General features: G+C 45.5%; 1 protein-coding gene across 6 annotated transcripts in view; it reads right to left on the bottom strand.

Moving 5' to 3' along the window:
* LPP (LIM domain containing preferred translocation partner in lipoma) overlaps positions 1 to 23,573 on the bottom strand; it is a 295,814-nt gene that overhangs the window by 203,169 nt on the left and 69,072 nt on the right. For 4 of the 6 annotated variants that reach the window (XM_053387367.1, XM_053387365.1, XM_053387368.1 and 1 more), the window contains one exon: positions 22,089 to 22,187. The exons of the other annotated variants lie outside the window; for them this stretch is intronic. The gene's annotated coding sequence lies outside the window, so the exon portion shown is untranslated. The remainder of the gene's footprint in view (positions 1 to 22,088; positions 22,188 to 23,573) is intronic. 6 annotated transcript variants of the gene reach the window in all.

Genomic DNA, 23,573 nt, shown 5'->3' with positions numbered 1-23,573 from the left:
CCCACCAGATGTCAGAGAGAAAAACAACTACCAGACTTTTAGGTGACATCTGAAGGCAGCCCTGTTAAGGGAAGTTTTTAATGTGTGACATCTTAGTTCATTTTTGGTCTTTGTGGAAGCCGCCCAGAGTGGTGGGGAAACCCAGCCAGATGGGCGGGGTACAAATAATAAATTATGATGATGATGATGATGATGATGATGATGATGATCGGCAAGTCCTAGGCTCTGTGGTTTAACCCACAGCGCCACCCACGTCCCAAAATTGCTGCTTTAGGTGTTGTTTTTTAAAGTCTGGAGCAAATTTTCTCTCTCTCTCTCCCCCATACTTTCAATGGGAAAGCAGTGCGCCTTGGTCTAGAAATGATTTGGTTCAGAAACAGACTTCCGGAACGGATTAAATTTGAGAACCAAGGTACCACTGCAATTTGCTCTCGCTGTGCAACTCCTGCCCTATGGCCCCTCCGCCGCCGCCTGAGCTTTTGTGCTGGCTAATCCGCCATGCGCATCTATCCTGACCTCCCACCTGAAGGAAACAGGGGCCCTGGATTCAAAGCAGCGTCTCACAACCGAGAGCCAAAGCGAGATCAAGCGGCTTTGAAGCGAGACTCGGGGTAACCTGCGACAATGCGAGGCCGCGCCGAAGGGTCACTGGCCCCCAGCAGCCTGGTAATGAGGGAAGAAAAAGCTTTGGTAAGGAAAGTGTTCCTTGCTCTGCGCAGCTGAGGACGGCATTATTGCACAGCAATGATCTAACATTAAGAGAAAGGAACGGGCGCGTGTTAGAAATGGGACAGAAATAGGCCAGGATCATAAATTGCCAGCTGAGTCATCCCAGCATCTGCTCCCTGACTACCTTACTTCCTTCTCCTTCCTCGCTTCTTGGGACTAGATAATGGCTTTGCAAATAAAAAATAAAAAAGAGTGGTTTATCCAGAGCAGGCCTGCAGCTAAACACGAGACGTAGGAAGGAGCTGGGAGGGGTCCGTTAATTCCCTTGTAATTAATCTCCCTTTACATGGGGTTCCCATCAGCAGCACCACCTGAAACGGGTGCAATGTACATCTCACTGACTCTCATATACAAAATAAGCTCAATTCTAACACCAGGCCATGTGCTTTGTGCCGCAAGCCATTGGCAAGACTGCTGTGACCTCATGGAATGTTTGCAAACATCCTGATGGAAGGGAAGGCACCGTCGACCTCTGTCCACTCTGTTATGTACTGAAGTTCTCACCCTGGGCCAGCAGGGGGATACTGTAGATAGTTTTCACTCAGGTCCACATATGCAAATAAGGGATTGAAAGTGACGTTCAGTGATTGGATAGTTACAAAAAGTGGTTACAGTTGTGTTGTAGTGGAGCTCTATATAAGCAGGCTGGCTGAACCCTTCAGTTCAGTTCTGTTCTGGCCTGTGAATAAACAAGAGCTGTTTGAAGAATCGCTGTGTTGTCTGATATGTTCACCCACAACTTAACACACTCCTCAATGGAACCAAGAGACTGTCCCGCTATTACACAGAAACACAGAAACATCAGAGGCCAACTTGTACCGAGTCAGACAATTGGTCCATCTAGCTCTTCTTAGCTGCGATTCCTGTATCGAAGGAGGTTGGAGTAAATGGTCCTTGGGGTCCCTTCTGATTCTACAAATCTAGTGTGTTCTTAACCACACTCGGTGAATCGCATGACACACTGCAACACCACAGGCTTACAGGGACCACAACGAGACCGAGACAAAACCTCATTCGTGCATAAAACTCACCGTAAAAGATCCCCTATGCTGGAAAGGCCAGTGCGGGACTTCCCCATCTCCTCTTAGTGGATATGAAAGTCTAACTAAAAATACCAGAGTGGTGTGTGAGTGTGCAACTATTGTTTCTAAGCAAGCCATGCTACGAATCACTAGCAAAGCCTGAAAGCTTCGTCGTACAGGAGGTTTTGGCACCTGAAAGGGGAACAAGAGAGCTGGCAGGCCCTGGACGCTGTAAAAACTTAATGTGCTAACTCATGGAGTTAGCATTCGCAGACCATCCTAAAGATTTGTGCAATATAGGCTTAGCATCGTCTGAATTTGATGGGCTCTCCGACCCATTTGCCACAGAGCCCTTGGGTATCCTATTTTGTTGTGACCCGTAGGTTAGATAATGGATCCATTATTGGCCAACAGACGTCACAGACTCCTCAAACCAGGTTATCTTGTCTTCCCTCCTTGCTAAAACTGGGTGTGTCCTATGCCTAAAAAGAGCCTTTGCCAACCCGGTGCCCTCCAGATTTTTGAGACTACAATTCCCATTAGCAACAGCACCGCTGGAGTTGTGGTCCAAGAAATACGAAACGGGGGCATTACGTTGGTCTGAAGGCTTCTGGCAAGTGTCTCTCCAACCTTGCTGAAAGGAAGACCTCGTAGGAACTGAGATGGCTTCTCCCACTTCTGTATGTATCAATATAGCAATGGTGGTCTCAAAACGTTGCTTGACTCCAACTCCCAGCATCCCAGATCACTGGCTGTGCTGGTCAGGTCTGATGGGAGTTGGAGTCAAACTACATCTAGAAGGACATGTTCTCCACCCGCAACATGGAAGTTCAACGGCACCATCATGCCAAAGCACAGTTTACACTAGCCCCAGTTTAGTACCCAAACCATGTTTTCGCATTGTGGACACAACCTATGGTTTAGATGTGCTTCTCTTTCCCTCCTGGCCAGCAATTCGGGTCTCTATATTCAGACATCACATCAAACCATGATTTGCAAGCCCACCTCCAAATCTGATTTGCTATCCGATACAATAATCTTTATTGTCATTGTCCCATACAGAACAACGAAATTGAAAAAATCTACATCAGACATTCAAAAACCAACAAGCCTGCTATCCCAGCTATCCCAGCCTGGTTAGCACCCTAAAAACTCTGATACCCCATAATTAAATACAATATACTCCCATACAGACTCCTTAGGTAAAGGTAAAGGGACCCCTGACCATTAGGTCCAGTCGTGGCCGACTCTGGGGTTGCAGCACTCATCTCGCTTTATTGGCCGAAGGAGCCGGCGTACAGCTTCCGGGTCATGTGGCCAGCAGGACTAAGCCGCTTCTGGTGAACCAGAGCAGCGCACGGAAACGCCGTTTACATTCCCACCAGAGCGGTACCTATTTATCTACTTGCACTTTGACGTGCTTTCGAACTGCTAGGTTGGCAGGAGCAGGGACCGAGCAACAGGAGCTCACCCCGTTGTGGGGATTCAAACCACCAACCTTCTGATCGGCAAGTCCTAGGCTCTGTGGTTTAACCCACAGCGCCACCCGCATCCTTCATACAGACTCCTTATACTGCATTTAAAACCAAAATCGCATTTGGATAGAAACTGTTTCTCAGGCGGCTAGTCCTAGTCTTTATAACCCTCCCCGGAGAAAAGAAGGAGGTTATTTCACATATTGAAGAAAGAACAATTGGACATTATTTGCCTACAAGAAACCCATGTGACCAGGCTCCACAGGAAGGTTTTGGTAAATAAAAGATTAGGCCAAGAATTTATTTCGTCTGACAAAGTAAAGAAAAGAGGAGTGGTGATCTACGCTAAGGAGAGCCTGATACCCAAATTTCTATTTAAGGATGAACAAGGAAGAATTTTGGCAATTGAAATTCAAACCCAAGGAGAAAAAATATTGATATTAGGAATTTATGCCCCAAATGACGGGAAATCAGAATTTTTCAAGAAGCTGCATGAGACGTTGCTGGACTATCTGGATTATGCTAACATCATAATGATGGGAGATATGAATGGAGTGGTGTCTACACATATGGATAAGTCTTACAACCAAAACTTAACATCAGACGGCAGACTGCCCAAAACTTTTTTCGAACTGACTGACAATCTGGATTTGATCGACATATGGAGGACAAAGAACCCCCTAGGTAAAGAAGGAACTTTTTTCTCTGAGGCCCACCTGTCTTGGTCAAGGATCGACCAAATCTGGACCTCCAGGGGGCTGGCACCCAAGACTAAAAAGGTGGAAATCTGCCCAAAAACATGCTCCGACCACAACGCCTTGAAAATAGAACTTAGATTAACTCAACCCGGTTCCTTCAGATGGAGAATGAATGACACACTACTAAGAGATCAAGAGATTGTGAAAAAGGCCCAAAAAACATTAAAGGACTATTTTGAGATAAATCTGAATACTACAGTTGAAAAAAGAACGATCTGGGACGCAAGCAAAGCTCTTATGAGAGGGTTTCTGATACAACAGAATTCAATCAAGAAAAAACTCTGGAACGGAAAGAAGGACAAAATATTGGAGAAAATACACCAAGGAGAAAAAAAACTGAGAACCAAACCAAAGTCCAAGGAGGTGCTGAGAGAAATTAAATTCCACCAAGCAGAATACTCAAAATTGATTAATCAGGAGATTGAATGGAAAATAAAACAGATGAAGCAAAGATCTTTTGAATCAGCAAATAAATGTGGAAAGCTGCTAGCTTGGCAGCTGAAAAAAAGACAAAAGCTAAACACGATAACAAATCTAGAGATTGATGGAAGGATCGTACAGAAACCAGAAGAAATTAGGAGGTGCTTCCACAGATACTTCAAAGAACTGTATGCACAGGGGCCCCAGAAAGAATCAGAGATAGATCAATTTTTAAAGATAAATGGACTATCAAAAATAACTCAAGATAAAAGATCAATCTTGAACTCTACAATAACCTCACAGGAAATTGAAGGTGCCATTCAGAATATGCAACTAGGCAAATCTCCAGGCCCGGATGGACTTACCTCCAAATATTACAAGGTTCTGAAGGACTATTTGATACAACCTTTGTTGGAGGTATGTAACCAGATTATGGATGGGAAGAGGGCACCAGAAACGTGGAAAGAAGCCTTCATCACATTGATACCTAAGTCAGAATCTGAAAAGACTCAGCTTAAAAACTACCGTCCCATCTCACTCCTAAATGTGGATTACAAAATATTTGCAGACATTTTGGCAAATAGACTTAAAAAAGTCTTAAATGAAGTAATTCATAAAGACCAAGCTGGCTTTCTCCCTGGTAGACATTTATATGAGAACACTAGAAACATCATTGACATTTTAGAACTTTTGCAGACTAACAGGAACACAAGGGCGGTGTTAATCTTTATTGATGCGGAGAAAGCATTTGACAACATATCTTGGATGTTTATGAAGAAGAACTTGGAAGGGATGGGAGTGGGACGGGGGTTTGAGAATGGATTACATGCAATCTATTCAGAACAAAAAGCTAAATTAATAGTGAACAATGTGGTGACGGAGGAATTTAAAATTGAAAAAGGGACACGACAAGGGTGCCCTCTATCCCCTCTGTTATTTATTTCAGTCCTGGAGGTGCTATTGAATATGATCAGAGAGGACCGGTTGGTACAAGGGATAGAGGTCGGAGTGAAACAATATAAACTGAAAGCTTTTGCAGATGACCTAGTTTTGACACTGCAGGAGCCAGAATCCAGTACAAAAAGAGTTCTCGAACTTATATCTGAATTTGGTCGGGTGGCGGGATTTAGGTTGAATAAACAAAAAACTAAGGTTCTGACCAAAAATTTAACAATTACAGAAACAGAGGGGTTTCAGAGAGAAACAGAACTGAATGTGGTTAAAAAAGTGAAATACCTTGGGATCTATTTGTCCTCCAAGAATTTGAATTTATTTAAGGATAATTATGAGAAATGTTGGTTGGAAGTTAAAAAGGATTTAGAAATTTGGTCAAGATTGAAACTTTCCTTGTTGGGAAGAATTGCAGCTATAAAAATGAATGTGTTGCCGAAAATGTTATTTTTGTTTCAAACCTTACAGATCGTGGACAGAGTGGATTGCTTTGGAAAATGGCAGAAGGATATATCTAGATTTATCTGGCAGGGCAAAAAGCCCCGAATAAAGTTTAAAATATTAACAGATTCGAAAGAAAGAGGGGGGTTTGCCCTGCCGGACTTGAGGTTGTATTATGAAGCTGCAGCCTTCTGCTGGCTGAAAGATTGGTTTTTGTTGGAAAACACCGATGTCCTAGATCTGGAAGGTTTTAATAATGCTTTTGGATGGCACGCATACCTATGGTACGACAAGGTTAAAGCACATAAATTGTTTAAAAGCCACATTGTCAGAAAAGCAATTTTTGCAGTCTGGATGAAATATAAAGACTTACTAGAGAGTAAAACTCCGAGGTGGCTATCACCAGTGGAGGCCAAGGCCCGAAAAAGACCCAATATGGAGGCCTATTGGCCGAAATATTGGGAATTGACTGAAAAAATTGGAGACAATTGGAAGTTGCAGAGCCAGGACAAACTAAAAAATAAGGTGCGAGATTGGCTACATTATGCTCAAATTCAAGAGGTTTTCAAAATGGACAAAAAAGTTGGTTTCCAGGTGGAAAAGTCGAAACTAGAGACAGAATTGTTAGAACCAAAGACAAAGCTGTTATCTAGAATGTATAACTTGCTGCTTATGTGGAATTTACAGGATGAGACAGTTAAATCTGCTATGATTAAATGGGCACAGGATGTTGGACACAACATTATGTTTGAAGACTGGGAAAGGTTATGGAACACCGGAATGAAATTCACGGCCAGTACGGCCTTGAAGGAAAACATTATGAAAATGATATACCGGTGGTACATGACCCCAGTCAAGTTAGCTAAGATACATCACCTGTCTGACAATAAATGTTGGAAGTGTAAGGAAGCAGAGGGGACTTTCTTTCACCTCTGGTGGACATGCCCAAAGGTTAAGGCTTTCTGGGAAATGATTTACAATGAGTTGAAAAAGGTATTTAGGTATACCTTTCCCAAGAAACCAGAGGCCTTCCTGTTGGGCATGGTAGACCAGAAAGTGTTAAAGAAGGACAGAACTTTGTTTATGTATGCTAGTACAGCAGCAAGAATACTCATCGCAAAGAACTGGAAGACACAAGATTTACCCACGCTGGAGGAATGGCAGATGCAGTTGATGGACTACATGGAGATAGTTGAACTGACCGGCAGAATCCGAGATTTGGATGTAGAAACAATTGAGGTGGACTGGAAAAAGTTTAAAGACTACTTGCAAAAGTATTACAAACTGTATGAATCTTAAGACGGTGCATGATTTGGAGATGATACGCTTTAGCAATTATGATTAAGTAAATAGTAAACTAAGTGATAAAAGAGAAAAGGAGATAATATGAAATTGAACATGTTACGTTTATTTTAAAGGTATAAAAATTGTGACATAATACATTGAATATAGATACATAACATGTAAAAGTTACAATAAGGTATGACATAAGGTAACAAATTGCTGACATTGTTAATATAAAGAACGCAGAATCGGAAGGGGTGGGGAAGTCCAAGTTGGGATTTTTGTTTAAAAAAAAAAAAATGGTTTCTTGTAAACTCCTTATTTGTTTGTAATGTATAAAATTTGGAAAGAAACGTAATAAAAAATATTATAAAAAAAAAAAATATAACCCTGTACCTTCTTCCAGAAGGCAGAAGCTGAAAGAGATCATTTCCAGGGTGTGCACTATCCTGCGCTATCTCTGCAGCTTTCTTATGACACCCGGAAGCATAGATTTGATCCAAGGTGGGAAGAGTGTGCCCAATTATTCTCTCCGCAGTCTTTACAACCCTGGACAGCATTGTTTTTTCCCTGACCGTGCAGCTCCCAAACCACACACAGACCATAAGTTAGTACACTCTCCACAGTACAATGGTAAAATGTCATCAACAGGTCCTTTGAGAGATTGTTTTTCCGGAGGATTCTCAGAAAATATAACCTCTGCTGTGCTCTCTTCATCAGGTCTTTGCTGTTTTCTCCCCAGGCTAGGTCATCTCTCAACGCCATTCCCATAAATTGAAACACCGAGACCTGTTCCACACACTTCCCCTCAATAAGTGGCTGAATATTCAATTTACATTTCTTAAAGTCCAGTGGCTAGTCAAATCCAGTGCCTAGTCGATTCAGTCATCGCCCAATAAACCGAAGTTATGCTTCTTTAACTGAGGTTTGGCCTGATGCATTCACAAAGTCTTCCATTGCTCACAGAGGAAAGCTGTTGGAATGTTGGTAGCCCAGCTTCTGAGAGGGAAGTGAAACTTGTCAGTTTGGCAGGGATTAAAATCCCACGCAGTCACCGGGGCAAAGATTGACCGAGACCTGATAAGTCGCCCAGGAAGTAGGAACGTTCAGGGGTTAGAAGGCCCGGAGGGAAGGTGGCTGAAGTAGAGCTGTCGATGGAATGAAGAAAGCAAGAGTATACAGGAAATGAAGAGCTGAGACCATTCCTTGACTGCAAGCTTCTAATTGTGCTTAGATTACGATCTGAAGTCGATGGGAAGAATTTCCTAACCATAGCAAGGGGGAAATTTGGCCACATAGTCTTAACTTTCGGTTTCTGGGTTAGTAATTGGCTGCTTTTTCCGGTGATGAGTTTTGCAGTGTTGTGATTGAACCCGTGACCCATGGGTAGGCAAACTAAGGCCCGGGGGCTGGATCTGGCCCAATCACCTTCTAAATCCAGCCCGCGGACGGTCCGGGAATCAGTGTGTTTTTCATGAGTAGAATGTGTCCTTTTATTTAAAATGCATCTCAGGGTTATTTGTGGGGCATAGGAATTCATTCTTTCCCCAAAAAACAATATTGTCCAGCCCCCCCCCCACAAGGTCTGAGGAACAGTGGACCGGCCCCCTGCTGAAAAGGTTTGCTGACCCCTGCCGTAACCCCATAATGCTCAAACACAAATATGTCTCCCTCATAAAAACATAAGAAGAGTCTGCTAGATCGGGCCATCTAGTTCAGCAGCTCACAGTGGCCAACAAGATGCCTGTAGTAAGCCCACAAGCAGGATTCGAACGCAAGAGCAGCTCTCCCCTCCTGTGGCTTCCAGCAGCTGGTATTCAGAAGCATTTCTGTCTCTGACTATGGAGGGCAAAGCATAGCCATTAGCGGCCAGCAGCCATCGATAGCCCTCTCGTCCTCCATGAATTTGTCCAATCTTCTTTTCAAGCCATCTAGGTGGGTGGTCCTCACGCCCTCCTGTGGCAATGAGTTCCATACAGTGGTACCTCGGGTTACATACGCTTCAGGTTACACACGCTTCAGGTTACAGACTCCGCTAACCCAGAAATAGTGCTTCAGGTTAAGAACTTTGCTTCAGGATAAGAACACAAAACAGGCTCCGGCGGTGCAGCAGCAGCAGCAGGCCCCATTAGCTAAAGTGGTGCTTCAGGTTAAGAACGGTTTGAGGTTAAGAACGGACCTCCAGAACGAATTAAGTACTTAACCCGAGGTATCACTGTAGTGTAACTATACACTGCCTGAAGAAGGACTTCCTTTTTTCTGTCCTGAATCTTCCAAAGTTCAGCGTCGTTGGATCTTCACAGGGTCCAGTGTTATGAGAGAGAGAGGAAAAACCTCCCCCTGCCTACTTTCTGCACGGCATGCAGAATTTTATAAACTTATTTTGTGTTGTCTCTTCCTCACCTTTTCTCTGAGCTGAAATGTCCCAAACGCTGCAACCCTCAAGCCTCTTGATCATTTTGACTGCCCTCTTCGGAACCTTTTCCAACTCTGCAATACACCCCACATCTTTGTAATGTTGCATTATTACAGTGGCAATTTTAATTTCAACCCCCTTCCTAAGTTAGCCTTGGTGAACACGACGTTTTCATCCCCCAAAAAGTTTTTGATTTGAGTTTCCATTGAAATGAGGCTGCATTTTAATGTTTTAATGTTGTATTTTAATCTTGTTTTTAAGTTGTATTTCAATCAATTTGTTTTTATATCGGGTGTTAGCCACCCTGAGCCTGGTCTTGGTTGGGGTGGGCAGGGTATAAATAAAATAAATAAAATAAAGGGGGCTGACCCTTTTTTTTTTCCAAGAGAGAGAAACTCCCCAATCTGCTAAATATGCAGGAGGCTGGATCTTCTCTCAGGGCAGGAAGTCCTTCCCATAGCTGTCAACCGTCCCTTATTTGGCGGGAAAGTCCCTTATCCCAGCGCTGTGTCCCGCTGCTGTCCCTTACTGATGATGTCCCTTAAATTTCCCAGGTTTCAAAGGAAGCAGCTCCTCTCCCTCCCTCCCTGCCGGCCAGGGAGGAGGGAGGCTCCAACTGTGTTGCTTGGCTGCGTTGCTCACCCAATAAGAAGTCTAAGAACGACTGGGGGCTGGAGCTTGCATGCCTTGTGCTGATCAAATTGGCCGCGTTGCCTGGGGACTCGCCTTTGCTCAGCGCTTCCCAGCTGAAAGGCGACAGTGGTTTTCCTTGCTGCATCCCCTTTGCTGGGTTGCTGTGCTGTGGGAACCACCGCTTGAGGCTTCGTTTGGCTGCTGGCTGGGCTTTTTGCCTTTGGCTCGGAGGGGCTCAGAAGTTGAACATACCTGTGCCCGGAAAATCCCTTATTTTGGCTGCTGATCCCTTATTTTCGAGGCTGCTGGTCCCTTATATTCAAATCTGTAAGTTGACAGCTATGGTCCTTGCTGAATTGCAACACATCAAATACACACACTCTCTTTTCAGGTGTTCAAAGTGCATCCAATTTTATATCAGAAAATCTGCCCACCAGAACGACCAGACACATTGGAAAGACTTCGACTGTAGTTCTAGTTGGCTGAACTTTTTTAGCCGGGGCTGTCCAGCCTACAGATTTTTCCCAAGCCTCCCTCACAGGGGATGAGACCTCAAACGAAACTAGCAGTCATTTCATTCAGAGCAAACTCGAAACCCGCAAGCCAGCTTTGGGGCTTCCTTCCTGCCTTTAAAAAAAAAAAATGTTTGCCCTTCTTTTCTTTCTTTTTTCATCTTAGCAAAGTGAAGCAAGCCCATTTTCAAAGCTGTACCCTTTTCGTCTCTTTTTAACAACCTGACTGTTTTATTTGCAGGGCAGAACAAAAGTAAAAAGTCCTTAAAGTATTTCCAAGTTGATTTTTCTTTTTTCTTTTGGCACCTATCGGCAAGCACCCGACGCGCGCAGAGATGCCCTCCCCGCCTAGAACAAATTAATAATTTATCCTCCCAATTTTAGTAAGATAATAAATAAGACTCGTGGGACATTAAGTTAAAAAGCCTCAAGTGACAAATTGCCAGGGAGGGAAAGGCGTCTGTTTGATGAGTGAATATATATATATATATATATATATATATATATATATATATATATTGTTTCTGAAGCAGCTCAATTATGTTAATAACCCAGAGAGGATGTAAATGTGAAGTATAACACATAGCAGATGGTGTGCTCGGTGATAAGCTAATCTTACCTGAAAATTGGAATCAGAAAACCTTATTCGTATTTATGGATATGGCATTTGAAGGATGCCACTTAACAGGGAATATATAGAAAATCAATATGTCCTTAATTTCAATTTTATTTTTAAGTAAAAAAAAAAAATCATCGCACTTAACTCTAGGTGAATATTAACTTTCTTTGACATACTTTATGATGGATTCTTCTCTCTACCCATTCAGCTGCTTTGCAGCCGCTGCTGCCACCCGTGTCCCATCCCCCCCCCCCCCCAGATTAGTAGTAGTTTGGTCTGCAGGACCTCAGAGATTCCTTCCAGCACTAAAACGCTAAGAGCCCCCCAAAAAAACACTCATGAGTCCCCTCCAGCCCCCTATAAATCTGCTTAATGTCAGCCAAATCGCAGGACAAAGAATGGGGGCTAACATGAAGCTGAACCAGGGAGGTGGTGTCTAAACCAAAGTCCCAGCTGCACTGCACATTTAAAGCAGCACCAGGCTGCTACACACAGCCATGGCTCTCCCTCCCACACACACACACCTCAAAGCATCCTGGGAATTGTAGTTTGTTAAGGGTTCTCACAGCTGCAAGGAGAGCAAGCTCCTCTGGTGCATTTTTTAAAGCTACCCAGAGCAGCCACCACCCCCAAGGCTGGCTTTTCCAGCAGCGGCTGAAGGAGGCAGCACAGGTCCTTTACACAGAAGCAGGCGCAGGTCTCAGATTGAGGAGGGGGACCAAGATATATCTGCCTCTGGGGGCATCCGCCCCTTCCGCCGTTCCCCAAAGCCTTGCGCTTGGAGATGCCGGGAAAAACCAGGCGGCCTACACAATTAAGCCCATTTTTAAAGGTTTCTTTCCCCCCAGGTTTTAAGGCAAAAGTTGGGTGGCCATCTGCCAGGGATTCTTTAGCTGTGATTCCCGCACCGCAGGGGGTTGGACTAGATGATCGTTGGGGGTCAATTCTGACTCAACGGTTCTGAGATTCTTTAGTATTCAGAAGCAGTGCTGCCTCTGGCCGTGGAGGTAAGCAATGTTATAACAGTGGCTACCAATGTTATAACAGAGATTTAACTGGCTCTGGCATTCTTGCCTGAGCCTATGAGGCTTGTCTCCTACAAGAACTTTTTGGCCCAGGCTGAAACAAAACACCTTTTCTTGCTAGGAAGGTTCCCCAAGCTCACCATATTCAATTAAAGGGATGATTCATAAGAAAACAAGATTTCGAGTGGCAGGTTGAATTAAATTTTTAATTGCCGCAGATATATGGGATAGTGTTTTTTTAAGACCTCCCTGCAAGGTTAAATCAGAATCAACACTGCTGAATTTCGCAGCAATCCTTTCCTTCAAATTTACCCCCAGAAGGACAAAAAAACAAAAAAGAAAGACACCTCCATTTACGTCACACAGCTAATCTCGTATTGAACCCAGGGGATAGTCGGACCTGCTAATTACCTTCCACGGTTCCGGGAAAACACAGAGGCTATAAGGGTTTGGTCTCCGTGATTAATTTCCTCTCACAATTTCACCACCTATTGTTGCTGCAGGAGGGATGAGAGATGGTAATGAGACACTTTGCTCCTTCCTCAATTGATTTTGGAACGGGCAGGGGCGGGCCACCATCCCTCCCTCATTCTCTCTCATCCGCTCACCGAAGGATGATGCTGTGCCCGTCCTCTTAAGGCCTTGACCAAGTTCTCAAGCAGAGGGGAGCAGCACCTGAACCCGCTTCCCCCGGAGATGGAAGCCGCAGTTAGTGTGCCGAGATCTGCCAGCGATGCTTTTGTTGTGACACCTCCATGGCACGGGGTTGGCATAGATTACCCTGGGTCCTGTATACCTGAAGGAGCGTCTCCACCCCCATCATTCAGCCCGGACACTGAGGTCCAGCTCCAAGGGCCTTCTGGTGGTTCCCTTCCTGTGAGAAGTGAGGTTCCAGAGAACCAGGCAGAGGGCCTTCTTGGTAGTGGCGCCTGCCCTGTGGAACACCATCCCAGCAGATGTCAAGGCAATAAACAACTATTTTACTTTTAAAAGACAACTGAAAGCGGCCCTGTTTAGGGAAGTTTTTAATGTCTGATGCTGTATTGTTTTTAATATTCGGTGGGAGCCGCCCAGAGTGGCTGGGGAAAGCCAGCCAGATGGGTGGGGTATAAATAATAAATTATTATTATTATAAATTATGATTCCAACTCCGCCATTGTATGATTCTATATGCCCCTTCCTAGCTAGGTCCTGCAGAGACATCATCTTGCCAACAAAGGTCCGTATAGTAAAAGCTATGGTTTTCCCAGTAGTGATGTATGGAAGTGAGAGCTGGACCATCAAGAAGGCTGATCGCCGAAGAATGGATGCTTTTGAATTATGGTGCTGGAGGAGACTCTTGAGAGTCCCATGGACTGCAAGAAGATCCAACCTCTCCATTCTGAAGGAAATCAGCCCTGAGTGCTCACTGGAAGGACAGATCGTGAAGCTGAGGCTCCAATACTTTGGCCACCTCAAGAGAAGAGAAGACTCCCTGGAAAAGACCCTGATGTTGGGAAAGATGGAGGGCACAAGGAGAAGGGGACGACAGAGGACGAGATGGTGGGACAGTGTTCTTGAAGCTGCCAGCATGAGTTTGACCAAACTGCGGGAGGCAGTGGAAGACAGGAGTGCCTGGCGTGCTCTGGTCCAGGGGGTCACGAAGAGGCGGACACAACTAAACGACTAAACAACAACAACAGCTAGGTCCTGTCCAGTATGGACACTCTTCTTGTCTGCCCCCGTCCTCCTTGCAGTGGAGCCACCATGACCACACTCTGCACCCATAGTCAGAGGCAGCGACGCTTCTGAATCCCCATTGCTAGAAAACCAACGGGAGCTGAGAGTCCTTGTCGCACTCGGGTCCTGCTTGCAGGTTTCCCAAAAGAGGCATCTGGTTGCCCACGTTGAGAACAAGATGCTGGAATGGATGGACCACTGTCCTGATTTGGCAGGGCTCCGTTTGGATGGCCAGCTTGGGGTTTTCTGAGCAGATATCTCCTGCTGACTGGCTCCCTTTACCCTCTGCTGGCAGCTGCCCATGAGAGGAGGCCGAGGGAGCGAGGAGAGAGGACTAGGGATGGTGCAGAGCCAGACAGCGAAAGAGAGCGAAATTCATCCTGTTGTAGGAACCCCCCAGTTTGTACAAACACAACACACACACACACACACACACACGGCATACATGACGTTTCTGTTATAAATTCATAGTAAAACAACCATACATCGGATTTACACGGGTCCACTTTTATTTTACTCCATGAAGGAAGGACTATCAAAGGGGGATGGTTTGATACAGGACAGCCATAATCCCTTAACCATACCAGCACATACACAGGAGCCCTACCCAGTTGGCATGACAACCTTGATGGTCCCAGACAGAAGACCATCAAGGTCACAAAGGACTTGCATATGGGAGTGGATTCAACACAGACTGGAACAAAGGACAATGATCAGATCTTCCCTCTGGGGGCAGGAAACTGCCAACTCCCCTTTGTCCTCTGGAAATGACTCATGGGGAGGGGAAAAGGAGGAACAAGCCAGGTGACAAGATACTCAGGTTACCTCCACAACCCCTCCCTCAACCCCTCCTTTTTGTGATGTGTCAGTGATGTAGTTGTGATGTATTTCTAGGGGTGTAGTTTGGGAGATTAATAACTAATAAAAGTTGGGATCTTCTTTTGTTCTGGGCTTCCATTTTGTTTCACCTGGTGGCAGGTGGGAGTCCTGTCGCGACAGTCTTCAATAAAGACCAAGCCTACTGGCTGCTGTTTTGCTCTGGTATTCCTGGCTGCTGTTTTTTGTCCAAGGGAGCCTTCAGATTTCTCCGTTAACAATCCTTTCCAAAAAGCCTACCTGCCTACGGTGTGCCAAGAAGCCCCTGGGCATTTGGGGACAATCTGGCCTTCAAATATGCAGGAGACTGTTGTTTTTTAAAGCACACACATGCTCAGGAGTTAAGTGTTCCCTGGAGGTGACACTCGGAACATTGGATTCTCTCTGTCTGCGACGCCCTGCTCATGTTCTGAATTAATGGGGAAGCAGAGGGGGAAGCGCAGCCGGGAAGAATTTAATGTATGTCTGGTATTCAGCGCTGTGCTCTCGTTCCCAGAGCCTCCGCGTCGTCTCGCTCCTCCGGGCCGTATATGGAGCCAAGCGTGGCAAGGCCCCAGGTCATGGAGCAGCCACATGCGGCAACAAGGAGCGCTCAGGTTTCCACCTCTGTTTGTCTTTGCTGGAAAGCCAGCGTCTCCCTCTAGGAATAGGAGGTGCGTGAGCAAAGGGTCCAGCTTCCCCAACCTGGTGCCCTACAGACATCAGTTTGCTTCATAGAAGGTTAATACACCCCTTGAGTGCAAAGCGGTTCACCAAACAGAGGAAATGATAAAACTACAATCAAGGAAGAATTGACGGCAATGATTCCAAACATCTGAAAGGTTAAAATGACTAAAAGCAGGTTAAAGAGGGCATCAGCTTTCCGAACATCTGGTAGGCTTGCCTACAGAAAAATGCTTTTGTTGTTGTTGTTTACTCATTTAGTCGTGTCTGACTCTTCGTGACCCCCTGGACCAGAGCACGCCAGGCCCTCCTGTCTTCCACTGCCTCCCACAGTTTGGTCAAACTCATGTTCGTAGCTTCGAGAACACTGTCCCACCATCTCGTCCTCCGTCGTCCCCTTCTCCTTGCGCCCTCCATCTTTCCCAGCATCAGGGTCTTTTCCAGGGAGTCTTCTCTTCTCATGAGGTGGCCAAAGTATTGGAGCCTCAGCTTCAGGATCTGTCCTTCCAGTGAGCACTCAGGGCTGATTTCCTTCAGAATGGAGAGGTTTGATCTTCTTGCAGTCCATGGGACTCTCCAGAGTCTCCTCCAACACCAGAATTCAAAAGCATCAATTCTTCGGCGATCAGCCTTCTTTATGGTCCAGCTCTCACAAAAATGCTTTAGCAGGCGCCAAAAAGAGTACAGGGAAAGGGCCTCCCTGATATCAATAGGCAGGGAGTTCCAAAGTTAAGGTGCTGCAAGATTGAGTTCTTACAAAAGCGGAGCAAGGATTATCCGGCCAGTTGTTCCAACTGAAGTGATCGAGTGGGGAAAATATGGGGAAAGGAGATCTTGCCGGTTAACTGGCCCCAAGTTGTTAGGGGCTTTATAGACTAAGAATAAGCACTTGAACTTGGCCCAGTCACAAATCTGAGCCCAAGTGTCACATGTGGACAAGACCTCGCTCCTGTCAGCAATCACGCTGCAGCATTCTGCACTGACTGCAGCTTCTAGACTGAGCCCAAGGGAAGCCAAGCCATTGCAGTGATCCAGTTGTGGGATACAACAACCTTTAGCCCCAGCCAGGAAAGCAGGGAAGTGGTAGACTCTCCTCCACTGAAGGTTTTTAAGCAGAGATCCACTGGCCATCTGTCAGGGATGCTTTAGTTGGAATTCCTGCATTGCAGGGGGGTTGGACTGGATGACCTCGGGGTTCCCTTCCAACTCTGCAATTCTACAATTCAGTGGTCTCTGGGTAGGGCTGGGAAGGATTCCCTGTCGGAAAACCTGGCCAGTCACTGTCAGTCAGGCTAGATACTGTCCAGGGTTGTAAAGACTGCAGAGAGAATAATTGGGTGCCCTCTTCCCACCTTGGATCAAATCTATGCTTCCAGGTGCCATAAGAAAGCTGCAGAGATAGGACAGGATAGTGTGCACCCCAGAAACGATCTCTTTCAGCTTCTGCCTTCTGGAAGAAGGTACAGGGTTATAAAGACTAGGACTAGCCGCCTGAGAAACAGTTTCCAATCAAATGCAATTTTGGTTTTAAGGAGTCTCTATGGGAGTATATTGTATTTAAAAATGGGGTATCAGAGTTTTTAGGGGTTTTGGAATGTCTTATGCAGATTTTTCAATTTCATTGTTCAGTATGGGACAATGACAATAAAGATATTGTATTGTATCGTATCATATCATAATATTGAGCTAGATCAGGCAACCCCGAACTCGGCCCTCCAGATGTTTTGGGACTACAATTCCCATCATCCCTGACCACTGGTCCTGTTAGCTAGGGATGATGGGAGTTGTAGTCCCAAAACAACTGGAGGGCCAAGTTTAGGGATGCTTGAGCTAGATGGGGCAATGGTCATACGCACTATACGGCACCTTCCTAGTTTCCCAAAGACAGTTTAAGTAAGAATAGAGAAAATGCCCGCAGGAAATTTTCCTGCATCTCCTCGTGTTTGTCCCTGACGTTTGGTAACGTAAGCTAAACTGCCTCTGGCTATGGAGGTTCTATCAAACCTCTGTGAAGTTGCCTAATCCTTTCTTCATTCTGATATTTTCTTCTCTCCCCCAAAGCGCTTTTGCCGGCAGCTACCACAACACGCCTGCGGCAATCCGTTCCTCAGGTTTATGTCTTGAGTGTGGACCTGCTCACCCGAGACTTGCCGCCAGTCAGCGGGTGATTGATGCAAAGGGGTGTTGTGATAGTCAGCAGAATTGGCCCCAGAATTCATCCTTTCCACATCGTTCTCGATTTTATAAATAACCATCATCTCCCCTCCGTTTCCAAAGCCCCTTTCTCGAAGCTTGAGACTCTCCGCTCTTAAACCTCCCTTTATAGAACAGGCAATAGATTGCTTTTGTCTGACCGGGGAGCAGCTCAAACAGCTGAAAACATTCAGACTGCTGCAGGCAGACTCTTCAAGGACTGGTTTTTGAGGCTAAGTGGGCTTAGATAACAGCTGCGTCTGCCTCCGACAAACAATTCTCCCCGTCATCTTAGCTTCCCGAGTCTGGGGAGCTATAGACGGAACAGGAAGAGCCGCCCAGCACGAGCTCAGATCAGCACAGAACGGCATTCAGACAACCGGCCCTTTTATAAAAGTCAAGATTCTGGTCCTCATGATCTTGGGAGAGAAGGCTGATAGGCAGGCCAGTTGCTGCTGGCGGAACTGTGGGTCCAGTAATGATGGCTAAGAGATTGAAACTGGTGAACTAGAAGAATAGAGGAGGAGGCAGAGGGCCTTCTCGGTGGTGGCCCCCACCCTGTGGAACGCCCTCCCACCAGATGTCAAGGAAATAAACAACTATCTGACTTTTAGAAGGGATCTGAAGGCAGCCCTGTTTAGGGAAGTTTTTAATGTTTGATGTTTTATCACGTTTTTAATATTCTGTTGGGAGCCGCCCAGAGTGGCTGGGGAAATCCAGCCAGATGGGTGGGGTATAAATAAATAAATTATTACTATTATTATTATTATTATTATTATTATTATTATTATTATTATTCCCCTTCATCAATGGCATGACAATATTAGCAACGTATGAACGGACTGCGTACAGATGCAACCTTTCTTTGGATAAATATAACAATATTTGGAATGACTTTACACAGAATATATTAAAGGTAAAGGGTAAAGGGACCCCTGACCATTAGGTCCAGTCGTGACCGACTCTGGGGTTGCGGCGCTCATCTCGCTCTATAGGCCATGGGAGCCGGAGTTTGTCCGCAGACAGCTTCCAGGTCATGTGGCCAGCATGACTAAGCCGCTTCTGGAGAACCAGAGCAGTGCACGGAAACACCATTTACCTTCCCGCCGGAGCGGTTCCTATTTATCTACTTGCACTTTGACGTGCTTTCGAACTGCTAGGTTGGCAGGAGCTGGGACCGAGGAATGGGAGCTCACCCCGTTGCGGGGATTTGAACCACCGACCTTCTGATCAGCAAGTCCTAGGCTCTGTGGTTTAACCCACAGCGCCACCCGCGTCCCGTACAGAATATATTAGGTTACTGATAAATATATTTCTACCAGGGTAATAGGACTAAACACATATGTATTGAGAATTTCCTCTTCATTTCTACTTTCATCCGCATTTTTCTTTCTTCCTTATCCTTTTAATCACACTTTCTTTTTATACAGGAAATTCTTTTTTTTTTTTTAATATTTTTTATTAAACAGTTTTTATAACCACACAAACGTGACATAACAACAACAAATACATAAACAAACAAAAACAAAAACAAAACAAAAAACAAGTACCATTTCATATCTTAATTTCTTATACCTTTCTTCCTCGACTTCCTCATGCCTCCCTTTTCTGTATTCCAAATTCTAATCAATTACTCAGCAAATCTTTCCTTATTTTACTTTAAATTTAAGCTAATCTTCCTTATTCTCCTTGTCTTAACCATTGCTAATAGTAACCATTTACTTTCCAGTCCAACATCATTCTAACTTTCATTAATTTTGTAATATTTCTTTAAATAGTCCTTGAACTTTTTCCATTCTTCTTCCGCTGCTTCTCTTCCCTGGTTTCGGATTCTGCTCGTCATTTCTGCCAAGCCCATGTAGTCAATATACAGGAAATTCTTCCAATAAAATATTAATATCAGAAAAAGAGAGCAGCGGGTTTAAACGACAATACAGGAGAATTTCGAAGATAAAGAAGAGAGAGTGAGGCAATGCATTCCCCTCCCCCAATACGCAGACACTTTCAGAACTCAAGTCTTTCAGTGTGGCAGCACCTTTGGAACTCCCTGCCTATTGATGCCAGGAAGGTCCCTTCGCTGCATTCTTTTCAGCACTTGCTAAAAACATTATTGTTTAAACAAGCCTGTCCAAATGCTTAGGAAACTGCTGAGAGTTTTAATCTGCTTTAAGTATTTTTACTTTTTATATATTTTAAACCATTGTTGCCATTTTTCTTTTATTTTCTTGTTTAATCTTTTTGTGATCCATTTGGAGGTTGTTTCAGATATTTATTTTTTTTACAATCGAGTATAAATTTTATGGGGACGCAGGTGGCGCTGTGGGTTAAACCACAGAGCCTGGGACTTGCCGATCAGAAGATCGGCGGTTCGAATCCCCGCGACAGGGTGAGCTCCCATTGCTCGGTCCCTGCTCCTGCCAACCTAGCAGTTCGAAAACACGTCAAAGTGCAAGTAGATAAATAGGTACCGCTCCGGCGGGAAGGTAAACGGCGTTTCCATGTGCTGCTCTGGTTCGCCAGAAGCGGCTTAGTCATGCTGGCCACATGACCCGGAAGCTGTACGCCGGCTCCCTCGGCCAATAAAGCGAGATGAGCGCCGCAACCCCAGAGTCAGTAATGACTGGTCCTAATGGTCAGGGTTCCCTTTACATTTACCTTTTATATAATTTTTTTGAAAGGGGGGGCTGGGGTGCTGGTATTTTGCCAGCCCAGGCAGGCAGCCTTCCACAATGCGCCATCCCTGCTACAAACCAAATTTGGTACAGGAATAGTGAGGTTCAGGACATATTAGACAGGCAAACTCAGGAGGCTTCTGGAAACGCACTCAGGGAAGGAAAGTCTCATCCGGAAAGGCGCTGCAAAGATGCTGGCATGCTCAGCGATGGAAGGAACCAAAGTTTGCAATGAACGGCTAAGGGAGCTGGGCATGTTTAGCCTGGAGAAGAGGAGGTTAAGGGGTGATATGATAGCCATGTTCAAATATATAAAAGGATGTCACATAGAGGAGGGAGAAAGGTTGTTTTCTGCTGCTCCAGAGAAGCGGACACGGAGCAATGGATCCAAACTACAAGAAAGAAGATTCCACCTAAACATTAGGAAGAACTTCCTGGCAGTAAGAGCTGTTCGACAGTGGAATTTGCTGCCAAGGAGTGTGGTGGAGTCTCCTTCTTTGGAGGTCTTTAAGCAGAGGCTTGACAACCATATGTCAGGAGTGCTCTGATGGTGTTTCCTGCTTGGCAGGGAGTTGGACTCGATGGCCCTTGTGGTCTCTTCCAACTCTATGATTCTATGATTCTATGATTCTAAGTACAGGAAGTGGCATGCACAATTCCAGGACCCGGGTGCAGATTATTCCCTGCCTTCTTTGCATTCTCACCAGGAGCAAAAAGGTTGGGGGCGCCCCTGGCTTTGCACCCTAACGGTTCCAAGGTATGAATTTGGGCAGTGCGAGGGAATGGGGCCAGTGGCACAGGCGGCGCTTGTTGTTTGTTGACGAGGAATCTTCACCCCTTTGCCCCAGATGCAGGGAGAAGCAGCTAAACCGAGTCCCAAAATAAACCCCAGCGCTTTTCTCGACACCAGAGTTACTTTCCTCCTCTAAAGAAGTGCTTCGCGTAACCGAAGGGATTGATCTGCAGTAATGTGTTGGGTCAGCCCTTCTAAAATTTCAGCCCTCGTTTGCATCCTGCATGCATTATTTACTTTACTAAAGAGCGAAAGAAGAGAGAGAGAAGTGTAGCAAAGGAAGGGCAACAAGAGCCATGGAAAAAGGCAAGCCTTTGAACAAATCAATGCTCCATCACTTCGGAGAGGGTTTTTGTGTACACACACATTGTAAAGACGCTCTGCTGACCCCAAATCACCTTTGCCAGGGCCACAAAGCTACCAGAACAGCAGAAACGAAAACATTCAACCTTGGACCGAAAAGCAAACGAGAGAGTAGCGTGTGATGCAAGGACACGGAAAAGTCGGGTGTCAGGGAAATGAGTTCTCTTGCTCTCAGCCTCCTCCCTGATGTGCAGTTTTTTTAAAGGGAGGAATTTTGTTTGGCATGGAGGTCCACACTCAGTAATGCCATGCAACGGTCTTTGGCAGTTCTATCCTGCCTTTCCTCCAGGAATCTGAGGGATCGCCTGTTTTAGCTGCACAACAGCCCTTCGAGGTAGGAGAGGCTGCAAGATCAAAATCAGGACGGGCCCAAGCTCAGATGGTGATTTTTTGAGGGTGCGTGAGGATTTGAACCCAGTTTCTCATGCCTTTAAACCAATACATCGTATTAGCTGTTCCTTGTGCAGATCATAAGATGCAATAGTTAATCAGCACTGCAGATTTCAGTTCTGGCAAGGATTTACCTGGAGTCTGCTGCTCAGTTCTGGGCCCCACAGTCGAAAAAGGAATGTTGTCTGTTGGGAAACGATTTCAGGAGGAGAGCTCTGGAGAACCGACTGGGCCTAGCAAGCAAACAGAAGCAAGAGGTTTAGTTTCAAAACAGTCCTGAGTTCGAACATTGACGGGCTGTTTGGCCTACCTGGCAGGGACAGGGTGTTGCGGAAATGAAACAAAGACATTATTGTTAACCAGGTTAAGCACTTGGCAATGTTAAGGTGGGACATGGGTGGCGCTGTGGTTTAAAACACAGAGCCTAGGGCTTGCCGATCAGAAGGTCAGCGGTTCGAATCCCTGAGATGGAGTGAGCTCCTGTTGCTCTGTCCCTGCTCCTGCCAACCTAGCAGTTCAAAAGCACGTCAAAGTGCAAGTAGATAAATAGGTACCGCTCCGGCGGGAAGGTAAATGGCGTTTCTGTGCACTACTCTGGTTCGCCAGAAGCGACTTAGTCATGCTGGCCACATGACCCGGAAGCTGTACGCCGGCTCCCTCCGCCAATAAAGCGAGATGAGCGCCGCAACCCTAGAGTCGGCCACAACTGGACCTAATGGTCAGGGGTCCCTTTACCTACCTTTACTAATGTTAAGGTATCAACACACCCTCAAAACTCATCCCCAGCATTACTAATATAAGGGCTGTCATGTCACCTTCAGATAACTGAAGCACTGTCACATGCAAGATGGAGCAAGCTAGTCTTCTGCTGCTCCAGAGAACCCGAACCAATGGACTCTAAACACTAGGAAGAACTTTCTGACACTAAAAACTGTTCAACAGTGGAACGGACTCCCTCAGGAGGTAGATGGTGGACTCTCCATCCTTGGAGGTTTTTAAGCAGAGGTTAGGTAGCCATCTGCCAGAGATGCTTTAGTTGAGATTCTTGCATCGCAGGGGGTTGGACTGGATGACCCTCGCAGGTCTCTTCCAACTCCACAATTCTATGATTCTCACACTTGTCCATTGCATGATCAATGCATTGTCAGGCTCAAACAGCCCTCTTATGCATGATTCGAATGCCCAATGAAGTTCACCTGAGCAACTTTCCCTTTGTGAGATAATAAAGACATTATCCTCTTGTTGTTTTGGGGGAATATCTGTTTGCTTTTCTAATAGACCAACACAGTTACCTGCAACTTTTGTTAAGTGGTAGACCTCAATATAAGGGGCTAGGCATTTCTCAAACAAAAGCTGAGTGGTTCCCCCACCCCACCCCAGAATACAATATCTGAAGCATGTGTTGGGAGAACAGATGCAAGGAATTTAAAAAGCTCTGACTACGGCAGACCTCAACTATTAAGCCTGAAAGGATAGTGATTCCTAAGGAAAAAGCAATAGACAACCACCAAATCCAGCTCCAAATTCCTCGGTCAAAACGTGTCGTGCAAATTATTAAACCACTGTTTGCAAAGCAATCGCCAGAGTTATGGGATTCATTTTGAACTCTGGTATTTTAA

This window comes from Podarcis raffonei, chromosome 5 (assembly GCF_027172205.1).
Source record: "Podarcis raffonei isolate rPodRaf1 chromosome 5, rPodRaf1.pri, whole genome shotgun sequence".
NCBI lineage: Eukaryota > Metazoa > Chordata > Lepidosauria > Squamata > Lacertidae > Podarcis > Podarcis raffonei.
The sequence above is the reverse complement of the archived record's forward strand: the minus strand, read 5'-3'. Positions and strand labels throughout refer to the sequence as shown.